Below are 21,896 nucleotides of genomic sequence, written 5' to 3'. Positions count from 1 at the left end.
CCAGTTGGGGCACATGTGAGAGTCAACCAATTAATGTTTCTCATATCAATGTTTCTCTCTCTCCTCTCCCCTCCTTCCTCTCTCTAAAAAAATAAAACATAAAAAAAGAAGTCAAGCCAGGCATCTCCACTTCCACAGCCTGTTGCCTGCACTGTGTTCCCTGAACTTCCACACACCTTAGTTCACCTGGTGGTCACGGCCGGCCTGCCGCATGAGTACTTTTGTAGGTAGTTTTATTTCTATTATGTGATGATAAAAATGAGACTCAGAATTTAAGTTAATTGGTCCAAGTTCTTGAAATTGGTGAGAGGCAGAGCTAAAAGGTGAATCTGTTATTGGTGGGGAGAGGCCCTCGTCCCCACCTGTTGCTCGTGTACCTGTGGCTTCAAAGGGGCTAGAATTGAATGGGCAGAGGTCACCATGCACCACACCAAGACTCTGACAAGTGCGTGCTTTCAACCCTGGCCCTCCCCATGCTTGTGCCCAGGCCTCCACCAGGTGCAAGGAAGTAGATAGCAGCAGTCCCTGGGCAGCGATGGGGAGGGGGCTAGTGGCCCCAGTACACCAAGAGGCAAGAAGCCAGAAATTCCTAGAGGCTGGTGCTGCAGAAGGCAGGACCATGGGAGAGCTGCGGTTCCCAGCCCCATGCTCTACTGGCTCATGAAACTCCACATCCAAAACACAAATTTAAAGCCAAAACTAGTAAGAATTTCAAGACAGCACATTAAATTCCTATCACAGGGCTCTTCTGAGTGGGGGCCCTACGTGCCTGTCCTGGTCGCAGGCCCTGACTGTGGGCTTCTGGGTATAAACCCAGATGACACTCTGTCTCGTCCTAGGTTCAACCCTGTGAATGCAGCCCTCTAACACCCTGTTGATCTCTCCCTGCAAATTCACTAGCCCTCAGAGGCTCAAGTCATAAGTGAATTCAGTCCACATCTGATCAGTGTCCTTACTCCATTTATGAATGTGGCACTCAGAAAAGGGATGTGGCTTCCCCAAGGCCTAAGCATGCCCGACACATCACGCCCCAGTGGTGTCCTTCCTGTCCGTCCAGCACCAGGCCCTGGGCCTGAAGCCACTCCTGCCTCTGTCTTCTCCCTGGGGCCTGTTGACAGAAACATCTGCATGTGCTGCCGAGACTGCTTGCCCAGAGTCTTCCTCCACTTGTCCCACGTGCTAATCCACTGAGGCAGAGGGACTGTCACCCAGCAGGCCAGGCCTGCTCCACATCCTTGCAGATCCAGGCCAGGTTCCTGAGGTGATAACACTGAGTGAAGCCCGTCAAAAGGGCTTTTAGCGGCCCACCAGGTGTGCCCACCTGGGCCAGCCTGGCTTCCTGAGCATCATGGTCCTTCCCCAGTGCTCTGGCTCAGCCTTACCTTGGCAGGTGTGACACTCCGCCTGACTTCCTGACCCCACAGCCCAATGATCTGCACAGTGACGGCCACCTCCATGGCCCGGGGGCTCCAGGGGGTGTCCTGCCCTGCACTGGGGCAGGTGCATGGATCCAGACCCAGGCTTGCTGCTGTCACCCTTGTCCCAGCCAGGTCACCACTTCTCCCACCTCAGGGCTTCTCATTCAGACTCGCACTTGCTTCTTTGTCCACGCCTTTCACACGCTATTGAGAATGCCTCTTGGTTTTTTACTTTCTTTTCTTTGGGGGGCAGTATGTTTCCCTCGAGAGCAGAGTCCATGTCTGGCTTATGCCTAGAACTTCAGCCCAGGGCTCGGTGCCTGGCCGAGGAGCATGGACAGAGACACACCCAGCTGTGCACATATCCTGGGCTCGAGCGGCTCGGCGAACTCTGAGCCATTCGTGGGGTGCTGTGTGTGCAGTGCTGGTGGAAGGGGAGTGTGGCTGGATTCAGTGGAGGATTGGCCAGGGTCAGATCGCAAAGAACCTTGTGCATCAGGCTCAGGCATTTGGACAGCCATAGGCTGTGGGGAGCCACTGAGTGCCCCGAAACAGGGGAAGGTGGGAAAGACCCTACAATGTATTGGCTCAATCTTCCTGACACCCTAATGAGTAGACACTACACCCGTTTCACTGATGGGGAAACCGAGGCATAGAAGGGTAACTTGTCCAAAGTCACACGACTAGTACAAGGTGGAGTCCAGCATTCACCCAGGGTCTCACTTCTAGGCTGCCGACAGGAGCCCTGGTGGGTGCTGGGCACACGGCTCTGAGATGGGGAAGGTAGAAGACAGAGATGCCTCCGACAGAGATGCTGCTCCAGGCAGGAGAGGGGCGACGTGCCGGGGGAGCAGGCTCAGTGCCTGCTCAGAACAAAGGCGTCGGTAAAATTCTTTAAGAGTGATCTCAGCTTGACTAATTCTTTAGATAAATTAGGATGTGGTGGGGAATGTGTCAGGGGATTGGGGGGGGGGGGGGGTTGGACGACCCAGACCACCTCTGGGAAGCCAAGCTCAGGTAGAGAGTCTCCTCCGACCATGAGCCTGCAGCTTAAGAACTTTCTTAGCCACAGGCCCTTCTTCCTACTCAAAGTGTGGTCCACGGACCAGCTGCATCAGCATCACCTGGGGGCTTGTTAGAGCTACAGACTCGAAGGCCTTTCCTGGAATTACTGAGACAGAATCTGTTACACCAGTACTTCCTGGGTGATTTGTGTGCATAGTCAAATGTGAGAAGCACTGCTCTCGAACGAAACCTTAGTACTACCTGCCCCTGGACTAGGAGCTCCTGAAGGGAAGGATTGCACTTTGCACTCAGAGCCTGGCTCTTGGCTCTCAAAAGTGCTTGATAAATTAAACCAATTAAGTAGCAATCATTCAAAAGCTCAAAGTGATGGGCAAGAGAGGCAAGTAATAATCAGAAACAGCCTAGTTCTCAGGCTGCAAACTGAGCTGCTAACCAGGGCTGATTCTGGCCCACAAGACATTTTGTTTGGCTCCTGAAATATTTTTTAAAGCAAAGCATTTGCCCCACAGAAAACAGAGGTTTCCACAGGTTAAATTTGGTTCTGCTTTCTCCATATAAACACTGAGCAGGAGCTCAATAGCAGCTGCCCCTTTTAGACAGAGTTTGTTCTCCATTTGGCCATAATCCCCACCTCTCCCTATTGCCCCACTCCACCCCAACTCTCTTTCTCAGTGTATCTTACTCACCTGATCCCTCTATAAAGGTTTGAGTCTGTGAGCCCTAATATTGTAGATAATAAAATTCTCAAGATCAAAGATGGCTAGAAAATGATAGTTATTGTGTATTGGCTGAACCCTGTCATGCCCCAGTTACTTGCCCTGTGGGGCTGTAGTTAAGGGTGAGGTGTTCAGCCATACTGTCTGAGATTCAGTTCTAGCTCAGCCTCTTCCTGGGTCTGGGGTCCTGAGCAAGTCACAAAAGCCCTTCACCTTCAGGCTCTTCACCTGTAAAATGGCCTCAGTCTGAGCAGCTCAGTGCAGAGCAGTAAGCACCGTGCTTGGCACATGGTTAGCAGTAGTAATTAGTAGGACATTAGTCATTGCAGTTGCCACACCAAAGTGACACATAGGAATGCAGGTAGTGATTCCCTAAATTTTTAAAATATCAGTATTATCAATATTTTCCTTAAAAAGGTATGTAAAAAAATTTTTTTAATTCAGTGAAGCTAAATATTTTATACATTTAAAATAAAAATGTATACAATTAAAAGCATTAAGTGAAAACATACACCTATGAAATATAAACATTAAAAATATTACCTTTCTGTGCTTTGGCAGCACATGTACTAAAATCAGGATGATACAGGGAAGATGAGCATGGCCCCGAGCAAGGACAGCACACAAGTTCGTGCAGCGTCCTGTTTGTGGGACGTGTCCTCAAGCCCTTTGTTGGCTCAGAAGCAGCAATGAGCCGAAGCACAGCCTGGGGCACCCAATAGCAAAATTGTGACTATTTCACTATAAAAATTTTAAATTACCTTTCTAATAGAATTACTAGAAGGTGATATTAATAAAATGTTGTTTAAAATAACAAGCCAAACCTTATAAAATAAAGTCTTAATAATAATGAACACTTGAAATGAAGTAGTATTTGATGTTACTTTTTAATCCCGAGCAAGGCTCATTTTGAATGAGCCTATTTTTGTGCTCATTTTTTCTAGATACTATGAAATATTTTACTCTACACTGGTGAGAAGATTGTTCTCAGCTGAATTTCAAGCTAACTCCAAATATTATCCTTTGAGTTCATCTGCAAATAGTGCCATTTCTTACTCGGTACTTTAAAGGTTTTTCCTTTCCTCCTGTTTTTGGTGTTGGCAGGAACTACCTCTTCTGGGGGAGGGGTTACTACGTCTTTCAGCTGATCATGAGCTCTAGGTTTATTTGAGAGAAAGAGCTTTCCATTCGTCTCCATCTTCTCTAGGCAGGTGGATGTCCCGATTGGTCACCTGGAACATTTCCTGGTGGCCGTCTTTGAATTCGCTGGTTTGAAAGGCCTTTGAACCAGAAAAGGGTTCATGTTGCGATAGAGGCCCCTGGGCTCTCCCCTGTGGGCTGAAGAACAGAAAACTACGTTTTAAGCAAGCGATCCACGCTCCTGCTGCAGTGCACCCCAACTGTAAATAGTTCGCGTTTTAAAAAGCACAGCACCAAAACACCTGTAAGTCAGCATTTTTAAAAGCACATTATTCTGCCCTGCCGGTGTGGCTCAGTTGGTTGAGGTCGTCCTGGGCACCAGAGGTTGCCAGTTCCATTCTCATTCAGGGCACATGCCCAGGTTGTGGGTTCGATCCCCGTAGGGGGATACAGGAGGCAGCCGATCCAAGTCTCTCTCTCGTATCAACGCTTCTCTCTCTCCCTCTCTCTCCCCCTTACTCTCTCTCCAAAAATCAATAAAACTATTCTTTATAAATAAATAAATAAACAAACAAATAAATAAATAAATCAAGCACACTATTTAGGAAGGCAGAATGTTGAAAACTGGAGTTTAATTAGTAGCGTGCCCCGGCTGTGGAAGTTCTCCTGCGGGTCAGTGACACCCCTGGGCTCAGTGTGCAGTTCACCCTGATGCTCCCACTGACTTGAGTGGGAGGAAGCAGCTGAGAAGGCAATGGCGGGAAGGAGGGAGGTCATTAGACTGTGCTGAATAATGTTCCCCGCAATGGATGCCCACTGGAACATTAGAATGTGACCCTATTTGGAAATAAGGTCTTTGCCTATGCCATTCGTTAAGATGAAGTCATACTGGAGTAGGGCGGGCCCTACATTCAATGACTGGTGTCATTATAAGAAGAGGGAAATTTGGACACACAGGAGAGACCATGTGAAGGTGGGGACAAGGAATGGAGTGATGTTGCTACAAGCAAAAGAATGCCAGGGTTTTCCCCGGGATTTTCTGCAACACCGGCCATGGGAGACCTGGAGCAGATCCTGCCCTAGATAGAACCTTCAGAGGGAGCATGGCCCTGCCAGCACCTTGGTTTCCGACTTCTTGCCTCCAGAACTCTGAGGGAACAAACTTCTGTTGTTTCAAGCCACCCAGTGTGTGGCAATTCGGTTTGGCAGCCTAGGGAGTACATGCACCTGAGAAGTGGGAGTGAAGCCACAGGCCTCCACCCTCCAGAGCAGGGTACCACCTTCCTGACCTTGGGAATCCAACCCACACTCTTGGGGGCTGAGACCCAGACAACCTGGCTCATCTTCCTCCCCTCCTCCCCTGGTGGGGCCCCCATCTTTCTGCACCCCTTCTCTGCCCCCCCCCACATGTGGGCAGGGCAGCATGCCACTCCTGCTGTGTCACATCACTCCCTTGGCCCTGGCATGGCACAGCCTGGTGACTTCCAGGTGCTGCCTGTGGTCGGGTGGGGAGACCAGAGCTGCAGGCGTCCACAGGAAGGAACTGGCCTACTCCTGGCTGTGCATGAGGCTTTGGGAAGTCACCTCATCTTCCTGAGCCTCATTGGATGGTGGCAGTAATGGCCTTGATGGGCCTTGGCAGAGATGTGGGGATATAACAGGTGCTCAGTACAGGGTAGGAGACTTGGAGAACACCAACTTCCTGGAGAGCCCCTCCTTCCCTGCCGGACTTGGGGCAGCACTGGAGCAGGTGGGCCAGGCCGGGACACACCCGCAGGGGCCGCACCTTCTTCTGGGAGGGGGAGTCTGGAGAGGGAGGTGGGGCCAGTCAGCATCCCTCATCACGGCCGGGCTGGGGCTGAGAGGGGTGTCGGGCAGGGGGTCCTGTCTGCGGTTTACCCGGTCTGGCGCCGAGTGGGGCTCCACAAATAACTACTGAAGGAAGGACGCTGCAGAGGGAAGGGGGAGCCGCCCCACGCCAGGCGCGTGGAAACGCGGTCAGCCCAGCCCCGCCCTGAGAGGGCCCGCTCTGAAGGAATGTGCAGAGCCAGGCTCCTTTCCTTTCTTTTTTCTTTTTTAATTGCAAGAGCTAGCCTTTGTTATGTGAAGGTCACTTAGTAGCCCCCTTGGATATGCAAATGCCAGATGAGTAAGCGGCTGTCGGCCTAGGGTCTGTGTGCAACAGGACCTTTTGCTACTGTTGGTGGGGTTCTATTTTATATATCTGAGTGGCTTGGGCAGAAGTGGCTCCGTTCATTGCCTTGCAGCGGCTGGGGACTTGTCAGGAGAGTTGGGGAAGGAGGTGACATTGGACTGATTTTCACAAGGAGCCCAAGTTTTCTGGAAGATATGAGATAGACACACCAACACAGTGTTCTCACACTTTTTTAACAAGAGATAAACATCACATCACATCCCAGGACCCAGGCACATCCTAAGCAAGGGTTTTGTGAAATACTACTCTTCCTGCATGAGGCTTCCACTGGCATTTTTTAGTCTGTGATTCTATCTCATTTTTAAAAACACTGGTCAAGACCCACTGAGTTGATTTCATGACCCCTAATGGGTTGGAGTCCATAGTGTGAAAACTACATCTTGGAATTTGGTGTTAAGATATATGTTGGGTGGCAGCAGGAAGGGTGCTGAGTGAGGCAGAAGTGGAGGCCTTGGGGGTTACTGAGCCCCACCTGGTACTGAGAAACCAAGGGGGTGAGGAAAAGTGGTCCTTGGGAGTGATCAGACATAAGAACGGGGCCTGACCAGGCCAACCAAAGCCAGCTCACCCCTACAGATTGTGTGTCTGTGTGTGTGTGATCTCACTAAGTGGGCGCAAGGAGCTCATGGACCCTCTCTCCAAGCAGGAAGTCATGCGCTGGAGGTGCTGTGACTTGGAGAGACTTGGTGGCCCTGTCCTTTCCCATGGGGATATTTCCACGGTACCCAGCTGTCCATTCCCACAGATCTGTGATCTCCTCGCCATACCAAGGCTAGCTTGGGAGGGGCTAGCCCCGTGCCCACCATCAGGGGCAGCCAGCACCCTGTGGGAAAACCTGGGTAAGGGAATCCAGTCACACCCCAGGCCCTGCCGATGTGGCAGGGTGCCCTCCGGACAGGAATGCTGCGGCCTGGGCAGAGGGCCCGGCAGAGCGGCCGCTTCCCCAGCAAAGCCCGGGGGAGCAGGGCTGCACCCACCCCAGCACCTGCGCTTTCGTCATGGCCAAGGCCAGCTTCTGTTCAGCAGGCTGCTGGGCATTAGGATGGGAGAGAAGTGGCCCAGGCACTTGCCCACGAGAACCAGGGTGGGAATCCAGATCATCCTGCGATTTCTCCTTCCACACCAGGTGGCAGCAGCAAGCATGCGTGCTCCGGGCCTGCCTGTCTTGCTGTGGCACCTCTCTCCTCGAGCTGGAATTCTTCCAGGCCCACCCTCCACCTCCAGCACCCCTGCCACAGCTCCAGAGAGAAAGGGAAGGCTGTTGGGAACTCACTACCTGTCCAGCTCTTTCTAGCTTTTCTTAGTGTCCCAGTTTATCCTCATGGCGCTGCAGGAACCAGCCCGTCATTGCCCCACTGAAGGACAGGGATCCTTCAAGATGGTGGGGACTGGAATTCCATTCAGACAGCTTGGTGCTGGTTTCGATCAAGGCGGTGCGGTGGCAAAACACAGCTTGGGCATCAAATGGCCCACTGCCCCTCACAGAAGCTCATCCCTCTGAGCCCCGGGGTGGCAGCCAAGCCCGGTTCCTTTTCCTGTGGCCGTAGAGACTCCATTTCCCAGCCTCCCCACAGTAAGACGGGTCGTGGAACTGAACTGTGGACAGTCAAATGTGGGCGGGAGAGCTGATGTAGGCCCCATCACAGCCCCTAAACCTCCCCACCTGACAGAGCAGATGGAGAGGATTCAGAGGAAGGCACTGAGGTCCCAGGAGGAGCCTGAGTCCTTGAGTGACCTTGTGGAGCAGAGTCTCTCCCTCCTCCTCTTGAGGCTGACCTACATGAGACGGTGACCTGAGCTGGAAAGACTCTTTATAGAGTTACGCCCCTGAGCTTTTGCAGTTTGTGACAGCAGCGAGCACTAATTACCTGATTAATGTGCCTGCTTCCTTATCTGTGACATACAATATATGTAAGTGTGTGTATGTAAATCACCAAACCTGGGGGCTGGCACACTGCGAACACTCAAAGACTCACTGAGTTACTGAGGCCGGTTGTACTGTCAGCAACTATGACAACAATGGTGACAACAGCAAGGACTGGTTAACCCCCAGTTCACAGTGCTGAGTCCCCAGCCAAGTGGACCAGACGCCAGGTGGGCCTTATCTGTTGCGGCATGTTGGGATGCTGGGAGCCTTCACAGCTGTTCAGGTCCTATCTATGCAAACACTTTGCCCACTGAATTCTTGCTATAGCAGCTGAGACATGCCATTAGGGCAATATCTGTGAGTGGACTGCTGAGCTGTGGGAATCACACATACCGATAGTGACAGTAAGAATCGCTGCAGCCGGACACCTAAGTTCAAATCCCGCATCTTTCACTTCCTAGTTGTGGGGCCCAGGTAAGTCACTTAGCAGCTCTGTGCCTCCCTTTCCTAGTCAGGGATTGCAATAGGGCTCTTGTGGGGATTATTGAGTTAATACATGTAAAAAGCTCAGAATGGTGTTTGGCACACAGTAGGTGCTTAATATGTGTTACTCTTATTACTAGAACAAGTCTCCTGCTTGGTCAAGCAGCTGAGAGTGCCTCCTGCCCCTCTGGTGCATGGAAAGGCCTGATACCACCACAGCCACTGGGAAGAGCCCACCGCCCTCCAGGAGCTGCTGCTGCAGCCGCCCCAGTCCCTGCTGGGCAGGGAGCAAAAGTCCTCAGGGCCATGACTGTGGCCTCCTGCTCTTTCCCAGGCTGCAGGTCTCCTGGGGGTGAGGGAGGAAAGAAAGGCAGGCAGAAAGAGCAGGTGGGGGCCGGGGGAGGGGGAGACTTTGGGAGAGGACAATGGGCTTTCTAAAATCCCTCTCTGGGCAGTCTGGCCAAGTTCAATGGCTTCAGGCCACATGAACAGCAAGAAAAATGTGGCCTAGGAATTTCTCCGCAACGATTCCCCTTGTCTTTCTCTGTGGGAATTTGGAGCTGCAGACACATTCCTTCCATGAATAACGTCCACAGCAGCCAGAGGCCCGCGGGCCTGAGCTGGGGAACCCAGCTGGCCGTGCACCTCTAGGGCACTGCCCAGAGTGCCCCCTCCCTGAGGAGTGAACATGGCAAAGGTGGGGAGAATGGGTTCCCGCTGGAAGACTCAGAGCCTACACTGTCCGGGGCTGTCCCCTCTCCAGAGCTGCTTTTCCCAGTCTACCACCCAGAAGTGGAAAGCAGGCATCTTAGAGACGGAAATTCATTTTTTTTCTAAGCCAAGTACTTCCAAATGCTCTACAATTCTCCTAAAACAGAGGACTGCAAACCACATAAAGTCCACAGGCCAAATCAGGCTGTCTTCTTTGGTAAATAAAGTTTTATTGAAATACAGCCAGACCCACTGATTTTTGTACTGTCTAAGGCTGATTTCATAGTACAGGGACTGAGTAGGATAGCTGACTGTATGACACACAAAGCTTAACTATGTTTACTATCTGCCCCTCAGAAAAAGTTTACCAGCTCCTGATTTAAAATAGAATGTATTACATTCACTTACTTATACTTCTATATTACTCCACAAAGTATTTGAAATGGCTTCGAATGAGAACATTTAGAATGAAATAAAGATAACACAATAGTAATTTAAAAATTAAGGACCTGAGACAATGCAAATAAAAGTAGAAAAGCAAAATCAGGAAGCAAGGCACAAATATGAAGGCCTGCTTTAAGACCTTTACACTTGCCAGAGTCAAACTTTAAATTTGCCTTGAGCGTCCTGGTAACCAATGGAAAAGGGGAAATGAGACTTAAGTCTCATTAAGAGAAAGGAAAAAGTCCTTATGGGATTCATAGACTTTTCCAACACAAGTAGTATGGGCTTATTTCAGACTCTGCCTTCTCCAGTGTCACATACTTCTTTAAAAAAAAATCAAACTGAGTGTGTAAAGTGAGTAACAACTACAATGCTGTTGATGAGGGATAATATGGGGGGAAGGGTGCTAATTAACCAGAAATCAGTGGCTTTTAATGTGGTAAAAGTGCATGCAACATTTTGAGAGATGGTTGAGAGGCCTCTTTTCGGTTATCATTTCTGTAGGTCTATTTGTTTCAGAGTGAAAACTGAAGTTGGCTGGATGTAGTCCCAACTTGTCACTAACTCACCTTTCAGTGCCTGACACACGGCAGGCCCTCCAAGAAATACCTGCCAGAGGGACGTCAAGCCCCTGGACCTAGCCCCTCTGGACCCCAGATTTCCCATGAAAAATGAAGAGGTTGTATTAAAATGCAGTCTCCTGCTTCCAGAATGTCTGTGTGTCTGTGGTGCTGTGCACATGGTGTGCACACATGGGATTTTGGTCAAACTCCTAACACAGATCAGAACCATGATGAGAGGAGTGGATGAAGGAGGGGGAGGCAGGCCCAAGTGGAGACCCTCAGTTCCAGGAGGCAGGGGGCAGGAGGCAGGAGGCCGGTCATTAGGAAAGTGACCTGTGGTGGGTCGGACTGCCCAGATTCAAGTACAGGCTCTTTACCTCCCAGCTGTGTGACTTGAGGGCTCACATAACCTTGGTGGGTATCCACACTCTCAGCTACAAACTGGGCATGGTGACATCACTGCCACAGGGCTGCTGCAAACATCGAATGAGAGAATGCCTGTGAGGCGCTAGTGCCCGCATTAGGTAGGCTCGCAGTGAGGGGTCTGCAGACTTCCTTTATCACCCCCATTTGCAAGAAGCTCCCTCTACCAGGTGCAGGGCCAACAGGAAGCAGACGTTAGTCTGAAAAGCTAACAGAGCAACAAGCCTCACAGGGCCCTCCTGCCAGACACCATCTAGCACACCACTGGGGTTGTCTTTTTACCACAAATCTCACCTGCAGACCTGCCTTAGACCTGTGGGGCACTGAATACATCACCAAGCACTGTCCCTTTTGCCTCCAAAATATCCACCATTAAGAGCACAGCTCTGAAGCAAGATGGGCTGGTTCCACTCTGAGTTCAGCTGTTACCTTGTGCAAATTACTGCACCTCTCTGTGCCTCACTGTCCTCCTCTATAAAGTGGAAGTAATAATGACACCGAATCATAGGATTGCTCTCAACTGTTGTGGGATGCCCAGCTCTTAGCCTGGATCGCCATCGGGGCCGGCAGTGCCAGCGATTAGTGTACGTATCGTTGCATTTCAGCTGTGTTTCTGCCTAACGAACCTCCCCAAAGCTTCGGGATTGAAACGTTTTATTTGCTCACTGTTCTGCCATGGGTGGGGCTCAGCAGGGACAGGAGGGCTCTGCTCCACATGTATCAGCTGGAGAATCCCCTCCAGGGTGGCCTCAGCCACATGACTGGAAGAAGCAGCCTGGCCCTCCGTTCTCCACGTGCCTTTCAACACTCAGAATGGTTCCACGGCTCACAGGCAATGGCTTTCCTTGAAAAACAGCAGCAGAGGCTGCCAAGCCTTCTTAGGACATGGCCCAGACTGGCCAACATCACTTCTTTCACCTTCTGTTGGTTAAAGCCAGTCACAGGGCAGCCCAGACTCAAGGAGACAGTGTGGGAAGTGTGGGTTGCTGGAGGCCACACAGCTCTGCCTGGTCTCCATCTCCTCTGATCTCTCTGGCTTATGCCTGTCATTTCGTAGCTTTCTCCCAGCTCCTGGTAGCCCCCTTCTGGTCCCCACTTCAGTCTGGTGCCAGGCTGACAAGTCAGTCACAGGCAGCATCATGTCCCCTACCTTAAATGCCCTGTGCCTTGCCCTACCCCAAACCAAGCTCCTAAACATAATCCTGCCCATTGGAGGGCCATTCCTACACCATCCTCCGAGGTGCTGGACTCGCGCATCTCCATCTCAACTCTCACCTCAGAGACCTCTCCTCTGTCACTGGGTCACTGTCCCCAGAGCTCCCAGGGTGCCCTCCAGGCCTCCCCAGAGTGCAGGCCCTGGGCTTTCTCGGATGTTCAGTTGAGCTCAGTCATTGTGTGGTACATGGATGAATAAATGAATGAATGATCATCATATCCTCCAAAGCTACACCTGAAACTAAGATGCCATGTCCCCATTTCTACCCTTCCCCTGAGCTTCCTGGGGCTGAGCTCACACCTTGAGATGATGCCATGAGGGTACCTGAGGCATGTGTGAGGAGGAGCGACCAGACTCCTGCAGAGGGGTGTCAAGGCCAGGTCCTGAGCCTCCTAAGCAGATCCCTAAATGGCCTAGGACGTATCTGGAAGAGTGGGGATCCCAGCAGCAGCAGTGGCCTCCCTAGAAACCACCCCATAGCCTCACTGCCAAACTAGGGGTCTCCCAGGGAAATGGGATAAAGCAGAGGAGGTGGAGCTCTGGGTGGCTGGGGCAGCCCCTGCCCCACACGGCCTTTGTCCTCCAAAGCTGGTGTTCAGCCCTCCTCCTGGTGCCCATTCTGCTCACGGGATACCCACCCCCTGGCCTGGCTCTGCTTCCCTGTGGCCTGGAGGGTGTCAGCCTTCCAGCTCGGGAAGATGGCTCAGAGGCCCCACCTCCCTGGTCACTCTTCCAGAGCTGGGTGGCTTGAGCTCAGCTAGAGCCTTGCAGCACTGACTGATCCTGACATTTTGGCTCAATTTAAAGTGGTTTGGGGTCATGATCAATTCAGGCAGCAGACCTATGTTCAGGAAGTTTGACTTTTTAGGCAAATTCCATGCTCAGTAGGTGCTTTTCCAACTGCAGCCCATGACTATGCCTAACCATCCACCCATCCATCCATCCATCCACCATCCACCCTCCATCCATTCATCTATCCACCATCCATTCATTCATCCAGCCACCATCTAGCCATCCAGCCACCATTCATCCATCCACTCATTTATCCATCCATCCATCCATCCATCCATCCATCCATCCACCATCCATCCATCCACCATCCATCCATCCACCATTCAGCCATCCAGCCACCATTCATCCATCCATCCATCCATCCATCCACCCACCATCCATCCACCATCCATCCATCCATCCATCCATTTATCCATCCACCATTAATCCATCCACCATCCATCTTGGTTCTGCCACTTATCACCTCATTCGTCTTGGGCAAGTTTCTTCACCTCCCTTTCTTGGGCATGTGTCTTTGTCTGCCTCATGGGGCTGTCCTGTGGTGAACTGAGATAAACAGCAGTGGGAAGCATATAGTGAATGTTATCTTCCTTCCCTGTGAGGAATAGACACAACTAGAAACTATGAAAAGACAATGTGCCTCCAGGAATTAAACTGAGACACAAAGCAATGCTAATAGAAGCTCTTGCCTTGCTTTCTGACTCCTAAACTGCCCTGGGAGTTGATATTTAAAGCTGCTTTGAAAAGCTGCATATCCCAAAATATATTTGAACAGTGGAGTGAAGGCGCTGACCCTCTATAACAGGCTCATCTGGAATGATCCCGCTTTGCTACTTCCTTTCAGGAAGATAAACAACAGCCCACAGTGGCCGCTGTGATGTTTTCTTTTAAATCTCCCTTTCCAAATGCAGGACTTGGCCGTTGGACGATCACCAGGGCTTGCTCCCCGCACATGCTCTCCCTGAATGCAAACTCTAGCTTGGAATTCTTGGGGCCTCATTAAGCCCGCTGTGACTAAGTCATCTGGCCTGGTGCTAAAACAGTTTAAAACGACTTGGCAGCGACCAGAAGTCAGGTCTCTCTGTTTTCTCTCAGTTACTCCCTCTTTGTACCCCCCGCCCACGCCTCCATGTCATGAAGTGAAGACATCTCTCTTTTCCGATCCAGTGGGGGACAACCCTCCTCTCTCCCCAAAGAAGCCTCGTCCTGGTCTTTCTGGAGAATTAAAGGAAAGGGAGGCAGAAATCTGCCCAGCTGTTGTCAACCTCTCCTCTGAATAAGATTTAGCTCCTGGGAAAACCTCCTGGCGGCTCCAAGTCATGAATGCTCTCCTCCCTTCCCCCCCACAGCCCATTTAACTCTTCTGCTCCATGCCTCAGGCAGCCCCTGCCTCTGGCCTGGCCTTGCCACTGCTTCCCCCTTGCCCACAGTGGGTTTTCGTTTTCCCCAAGATGGGGTGGGGCTGGGTGGAAGAGAGAAAATCCCCGTCAAGCCAAAGAACCATCAGAGGCTGGCCACAGCCCTGCTTCGAGGGCAGGCAGCACCTAGGAATTAGACAGGTGAGAAAGAACCTGGTACTGAGGTCCCTACTCTGTGCGACGCTTGAAATGATTTCGCTCATTGGGTGACTTAATTACACAATGGTATGTAAATATACCTTCCTTTTAAGAAATTAGACAACTGTAAGAACAGGCAAGTCTCTGGACACACTCATCCATTTTTGTCACTCGCCCTCCCCAGAGGGAACCACTCTTGGTTTCCTGGTTTCCTCGCATGTGTTTTCCTAGGCCCTGGTGCCCAGAGCAGTGCCCGGCTTAGGGTGAACACTATAGGGACATTTTGTGGGTGTGTGTTTTAGATAAGTGCTATGAACCCACAGGTCTCAGATCTCAGACAGGAGCTCCAGCTCCCTCCTTCGAGATAGTACTGAATATTCTGAAAATGCCAGTGAATCTGATCATCCCTTTACCTATGAACAGCCTTGTACAGGTTTTCCTGGGCACATGGGCAAGCACTTCTGTGGGGTACACACTGAAAAATGGAATTGTTGGTGCCAGGCTATTAGAATTTTTAGTTTCAATAAGCAGCTCACATGTTACCTGCCAAAGGGACTGCAACAAAAACACACCTTCATGACAAAAGCACCTGTTAGCCCAAATCCTCACCAACACTTGATGATAATAGTTCACAATTACAAAGCACTCGGCAGATGCAAGGTGTGTGCTAAGTTTTATACATATATTTAATTATATTTACATATATATTGAATTAAATGTAATTAAATAAATATATATCTATAAAACTTGAAGAGTGTGGGGACCAAGGGTTCCCCCATCAAAAATCTACCTATAACTTTTGACTCCCCAAAACTTAACTACTAAAAGTCTACTGTTGATAACATAAACTGTGGATTAACACATATTTTGTGTTTATATGTATTATATACTGTATTCTAACAATAAACTAGAGAAAAGAAAACGTTACTGAGAAGATCATAAGGAAGAGAAAATACATTTGCAACACTACGTACTTACTGAAAAACTCCAGCCAAGTGGATCCGTGCAGCTCAGGGTCGGCTGTGTGTCTCAGCCGGTGCCATCCTCAGAAGGATCCATGAAGTCGTCCCACCATTCTCTCGGTTTTATAGACGGGGAGACTAAGCACGACGGGCTTGGATAACTTGACGCCATCAGACCTTTAATTTGTGCTAAATGGCAGCTGAGACGGTGCGTTTCCCTGGCGTCTCAGGTGGAGAAACAGCCTCGGCGCGAGCGGCGTCGCGGCCGCACGGCCAGGGCGGGGTTGCCGGGCGAACACTCCCGGTGCCACTGTGTAGGTGCGGCGCGCAGGGGAGCCGGGGCGGAGCGGGGCGGCCTCGGCGCGCCCGGGAGTCACCCCGAGGTGGAGGGTGGGGATGGAGGGGGGGCGGGGCGGCGCCGCGCGAGCCGGCCGGACACCTTTCTCTCCCGCGCGCCTCGGGGCCAGGGTCCCCTCGCCTCCGCCGGCTCGGGCAGGAGGAGGGGCAGAGCGCCCTCGCACAGCGCCCCCTGGCTGCCCTCGGGAGCGCGCCGCTCGGCGCCCCGGGAGAGTAACGGGTCGGGGAGGGCGCCGGAGCGCAGGGAGCGGGCCGGCGGCTCGGCGCGGGATCAGAGCCGCTGGCGGCGCGCTCGCCCGTGGGTCAGCAGGGCCTGCGGGAGCCGGGATGCCCGCGGCTCGGGGCCTGCGCGGAGCGTGAGCACGGGAGCCCGCTGCCGGCCGCGCCGCGGAGGGTCTGGCAGCGCGCGCAGCGCCATGGGGCTGTGCTGCTGCAAAGACTGGAGAGGACGCCTGCGAGCGCCCAAAGGTAACTCGGCGCGCGGGTCCGCGGCGTGCGCCCCGGCCCCGCTCGGGGGCTGGCGGCCAGTTCTCCGGGCCTCCCGACACCTGCCTCAGCCTGGGGAAGCGCTCAGGTGTGGCCACAGGTCCCCGGGTCTCCGAACTTTGGAGTGTGCGCCTAGGAGCTCCTCTTGCCCCACGGGGTTGGCTGGGGCCTGGGGTCTGGCCCAGGACCGGAGGGCAGCGGACCGTCGCGGGCCGCAGGTCCGCCAAGTACACGGCGGCGGCGGCGGAGCCCGGCCGCCCCCCGCCCCGCCCGCGGGTCCTCCGCCGAGGGAGCCGCGCGCGCCCGGCGCCGCCTCTGTGGCTTAACCGCGGCGGAGCGGGCCATTCATTCTCCTCGCCCGACTCTGTCACAAACTTGGGCCCAGGCTTGTTTCTCAAAAGGTCTGAGGTAGCGTGCGTAGGAAATAAATACACAAAGCTAAACAGGACCCTGCATTTAAACAGGACATATGGGCAGAGAGAGAGGAGTTAATCCTGCCGTAGGAAGGGTACTGCCTGGGGTTGGGCTGCTTTGCATCCGAAACCAAATAGGAAATGTGAATAGTCGCATGGTTTCCATTGCCCCAGAGAAATAGTTATCTTAACATTTGACTTTAAAAAGAAAAAGAAAGTGCAGCGGGACTTCGTGTTTAGAGGGGACTAGAGCAGGCCTGGCTGGGCTGCTGCCGGACACTCGGGGCGGGCCTCGCTGCGCTGGCCGAGGGCAGGTCGGTGCCCGCAGCAAGGCGGCCGGGATTCCCTGGGGGCCAGCAGGCTGGAGCGGCTTCCGTCTTTCCTGGCCCTTCCTCAGTGAGCGAGGCAGGAGGTGGAGCCTGAGTCTCAGAAGCAAACGTGCATTCGCAAGGCTTTGGTTAGGAAGGGTACGTACCCCACCTGCACCCCAGAAGGGAGGCAGGGGCAACTCCTGCTGGGCTTGTCTTCTGGGGCTCTGCCCCAGGCCTGGTGTAGGAGTGCTTCCCAGCTTGTGCCCACCCCCCTACCATCCTCAGGCACTGCTGGCCCCGTCCTCCGGCACTGGGAGCGGGGACCCAGCCTGAGGGGCCCGCAGGGCACGGCAGCCCTTGTAAATTAGCAGGGCCGCCAGCAGGGGGCGGGAGCACCGGGGAGTCAGTGCGCTCGCCCTGTCCAAAGGCAGCCAGCCTCCGCCGGGCAGGCAGGATCATCTGTGGTTCAAATTTGGTATTTTAACATAAACTCTCCAGATGTTTAGATGTTGCCTCATTTAAAAAACTTGAACTCGTGACCAATCTGGCTAGATAAATGGACAGTTTGGACCAATGTTCAAAATGAGTTCTGCAATAAACAGGAGAAGGGTTCCTTGTCAAATAACCCTAGAAATCGTGAGTTATCGAAGTTGGGAAGGTTCTTCACTGCGTGACTTCTCAGACCTTTTAACACATTTTTGTGATTGTGTATCTTGAAGTCAGATGGATTGTAGGTACAATCTCCAAACCTTTGTCCCGGGGAACTGGCGTTTCATAGAGCAGCTCATGGCACCGCATCCTGGGACACACTTTAAGAAATGCTGCTTTAAATAAGACTTAACCGATTCAGCTGCCATAGCATCGATGTATTACACCTGCCCCCAAGGTGGTGGTGCATGTATGTGCGTGTTGTGTGTTTGGCTTTCTGACTTTCCAGACTAGGAATGTGTCTATGTATTTTATTTAAGAAAAGATCAAAAGAGAGTGCATTAATCATTGACAGAATTTAAGTTTTCCCAAGATAACAGCTGTTATATTGATTTTTATCCTTGGATATTTCTGAATCAGAGCTTTTGCAGCAGAATATTTGACCATGTTGTCCCTGGGTAAAAATGTACTTGTTAGAGTAGAAAACTCAAATAATAACTCACAGATTCCATGAAGAGAGCAGCAAAAATGCATCCATGCCCGTCACCACAGTGGGTCTCATCATCAAGCTTTAATCCTCACCCTAGGATGTTTTTATTGATTTTAGAGAGAGAGGAAGGGGGAGAGAGAGAGGGAGAGAAACAGCCATCGGTTGCCTCCCGCACACACCCTGACCAGGCCAGGGACCGATTCTGCCACCCAGGCGTGTGCCCTGACCGGGAATCAAACCTGCAACCTTTTTGGTGCACAGGGTGACACTCCAACCAGTTGAGCCACCCAGCCAGGGGTAGTCATGCTTTTAAAATCTGGCCCGGCCGGGCGTGGCTCAGCGGTTGAGCATCGACCTAAGATCCAGGCGATCGGGGTTCGATTCCCCATCAGGGCACATGCCCGGGTTGCGGGCTTGATCCCCAGTAGTGGGCGTGCAGGAGGCAGCCAATCAATGACTCTCATCATTGATGTTTCTATCTCTCTCTCTCCCTCTCCTTTCCTCTCTTTGAAATCAATATATATAAAAAAATAATAATAAAAAGTAAAATAAAATCCAGAGCCTGGCACTCTCTCCAGGAGACACTGGCCCTCCCAGAAGTTGCAGCGCTGCAGCTGGGCTGCTTGGACCCGGGAGGGAGTGCCCCAGCGCCTTTCTGGGTGTGAGGTGCTGTGATATTAATCATACCATCGAATGCAAGGCAGATGGTTGCAGATGGAACAGTCCTGGGTCCCTGGGCTTCTGAGAAGCCAAGAGGTCAGTATGAAGGAGCTGGTGTGTGAAGTGTGACACCCTCCCCAGAGCAGAGGGCAAGCACACTTGTTCTGAACTCTGAGAACGCTGTCTGATTTCATTGTTTCTGAGCGATGATTCTAGATGCTTCTGCTGCATAGAGCTCTGTGGTGGGTCTGTTCAGTGGCAAGTTTCATTTTCTTCAACTTTGCACTGTGGCCCAAGGCTGAGACTTGGAGGAAGCAGTACAAGAGTGTAGCACTGAGGCAGCTTTTGTTCAAGGCAAGGGAGGTGCAAGGGCAGGCAGACTGGTAGGCCCCTAAGGCATTTGGGGAGCACTGGCCTCCTGCTGCCATTTCATCCCTAAATTCACCCTTAACACCTCCTGCTGGTTTCAGCATTGGGAGCCTTCTCTGTCTTCTAGGATTTTGCTGCCTGTCATGTCCTCTCTCTCCCCAACACCCTCACCCTTCCTTCCACTGGCTCCTCATTAGCCCACAAACCTGCCTGAGTCATTCATCAGAACACCTTTTTAACAGCCAATCTCTTTCCCTGTGTGCGCACAGTCCTGCCCATCTATCCTTCCCTCCATCACCAGGCCCCAAGGAATAGTCTCTGTGACCCTGCCTTCCTCTTGTCCTCCTCCTGCATTTATCCCTGTCACCATGCTGGACCTGGGGACCAGTCCCGGCTTGCTGAGCACCTTAGAGCCCCCCACCTTCTCCTACCTCTCCTTGACCTGCCCCTCTCCACTACCGGCCCCCTTTAATACACCACATTCAGCTGTAATTCTCTTTGTTTCATCCTCTGAGTGCTGTCTGGAAGTCTCCCCCAGGTCCCCAATGATTGTGGTTGCCTCTAAGCACACAGCGCCCACCAAATCCTCTTCAGTGCCCATCTCCAGCTTGCCCATCTCCAGCTTGCAAACCCAGAACTCAGGCTGAAGTCCTGCACTCCTACTTGCCCTTCCCCAGGTTTCCTGGCTCTCAGCCCTGCCATCAGCTTCATTTCCCACAACCAAAGGCTGACATCCATGCTCCTTTTCCGGTGGACACAGGGCTTGTCGGGTGCCTGGCGGCCAGGTGCAGAGGCCAGGGGGCCAGGCAGGAACGCTGCTGCTGCTGATCTCAGGCCCCTTGCTGCCCATAGAGAGGTGGAGAGGGGTAGCTGTCACTCGGCAGGGATGACAACTGGTTTACTGTGTAAACTCCTGGACAGCCTCTGAGCCCACCTCCTTGAGAAGGTTCCATTTTTCATGAAGTCTTCCAGGATTGCTAGTAGGAAGCTGCCATCCAGGCTTCTGTCTGTTCACTTAACAATCCTCGGACACCTGCTCCACGGCAGTCCTCCTTCCTGGTACGAGGATAGAGTCGGGGAGGGTGCAGCATCTGCCCCACCATGATCATAGCCTGGCCAAGTGGTGCAGGAGACAGCAACACTGCAGGCCAAGAAGAAATGGGGTGAGACAACCCCCCCGGGTGTTCTGAGCGGGAGCAGAGAACGCCCAGGCCAGCGGCTGCCTGCGCAGGGTCTTCAAGGAGGAACAGCCAGGCCAGCAGAGAAGCTAGGGAGGGCCTTCCCAGGCCCCAGAGGCGAGCTGCAGAGGCTGGGCCAGTGAGGGTCTCCTTCCCACCGCTCCTCTGTGCCTGCTCCCAGGGACCTGCACGAGCAGATGCTCCTGCGGCTCACTCTGCCACCGCCCACTCCGCCCCCTTGCCAGCAAACTTCAGAGCATGGTTGTTTCTCAATCCAGGCCTCGCTCTGAGCGCCAGGCCACTTGACCCCTCCACTGGGCGTCTCCCGGACGAGAGATGGCCAGAGCTAATCACACTAAATCTGAACTCTGATTTTGTCTTTTGCTCCAGTTTGCCGTCATCAAGTCCTGCCATTCTATTTCCAAAACACAGGTGAATGCCCCCGCTTGTCTGTCTCCCATGTCAAGCAGCCTTGTCCAGCCACCTGCATGCTGCCCCACTGCACCAGCGGCCTCCTGATGGGCCTTCAGCTTGGACCCTGCTCCAGCCCATTCTCCAGCAGTGGCCAGTGACCGTCCAGGCTGCCTGTAGGACCTCATTGCTTCCTCTCCAAGTGCTCAGACTGGAACGGCATTCACAGCAGGCTGAGAGCCTCTGCTGCTGGGGCTGCTCCTGTGTGCCAGAGCTCTGAGGCCTCCCCTCTCTAGCTCAGGGTTTGCACGGGTCCCGCTGTTTCTGAGAGGGGTCCCTCTTTGTTACCTCTTTCCCACTCAAGTGTCCTGGGCAGCAAGCAGTCCTGTGCGTTTTTCAAAAAAGGAGCGAACCTCAGGGAGAGGATTTGGTTCCATTTCCTGGCTAGGAGACCACAGGATCCATGTTACCTCTCTGAGCCTCTGTGTCCCCACCTATAAACGGGGACAGGCAAGTCGACCTCAAGAGCTGTCAGAAGGCACAGGGATAGTCCTGGCTCCACTCCTTTCTAGCTGGGTTACCACATAGAATCTTAGTTTCCTCATCTGTAAAGAGGGAACCAAGCAAGATAGATGGTCTGTAGGGTTCCGGTCAACTTGAAGCTCAGATGATTCTCTGAGGAGGTCAGAATGGCTCTGTGTTCCTAGCAACAGGGCATTAGAGGACCAGATGCTCTTTCCCAGCTGCTCAAGGAGGGGCTTGGCCAGTGGTCATTTGGCTGTGTGTGGGGAGATGGGAGACAGCAAGGCCAGTGCCCCCCAGCCTTGGACAAAGTTTACGAGCAGGTCTGTTTAACCAGCTCATAGCCACAGTCAACACTGCTGGCCTCTGGGGCTTGGGGGTGGGGGATGGACTTATGGCCCCAGAGAGGAGCCAGTGCTGGGGAAGCCTGAAGTCCCTGGCCTTGACTGTTAGGGCAGCAAGCCTCCTTGGGAACTAGAGTCCTGGACTCCTCCAGGGAAAAAGAATATGCCTGGTGGG

At 52.7% G+C, this 21,896-nt stretch overlaps 1 protein-coding gene across 1 annotated transcript in view; it reads left to right on the top strand.

Moving 5' to 3' along the window:
* Window positions 1–21,896, top strand: part of ARHGAP22 (Rho GTPase activating protein 22) — a 182,677-nt gene that overhangs the window by 100,027 nt on the left and 60,754 nt on the right. The window lies entirely within an intron of this gene.

This window comes from Miniopterus schreibersii (genome assembly GCF_964146895.1).
Source record: "Miniopterus schreibersii genome assembly, chromosome: 14".
Lineage (NCBI taxonomy): Eukaryota > Metazoa > Chordata > Mammalia > Chiroptera > Miniopteridae > Miniopterus > Miniopterus schreibersii.
The sequence above is the reverse complement of the archived record's forward strand: the minus strand, read 5'-3'. Positions and strand labels throughout refer to the sequence as shown.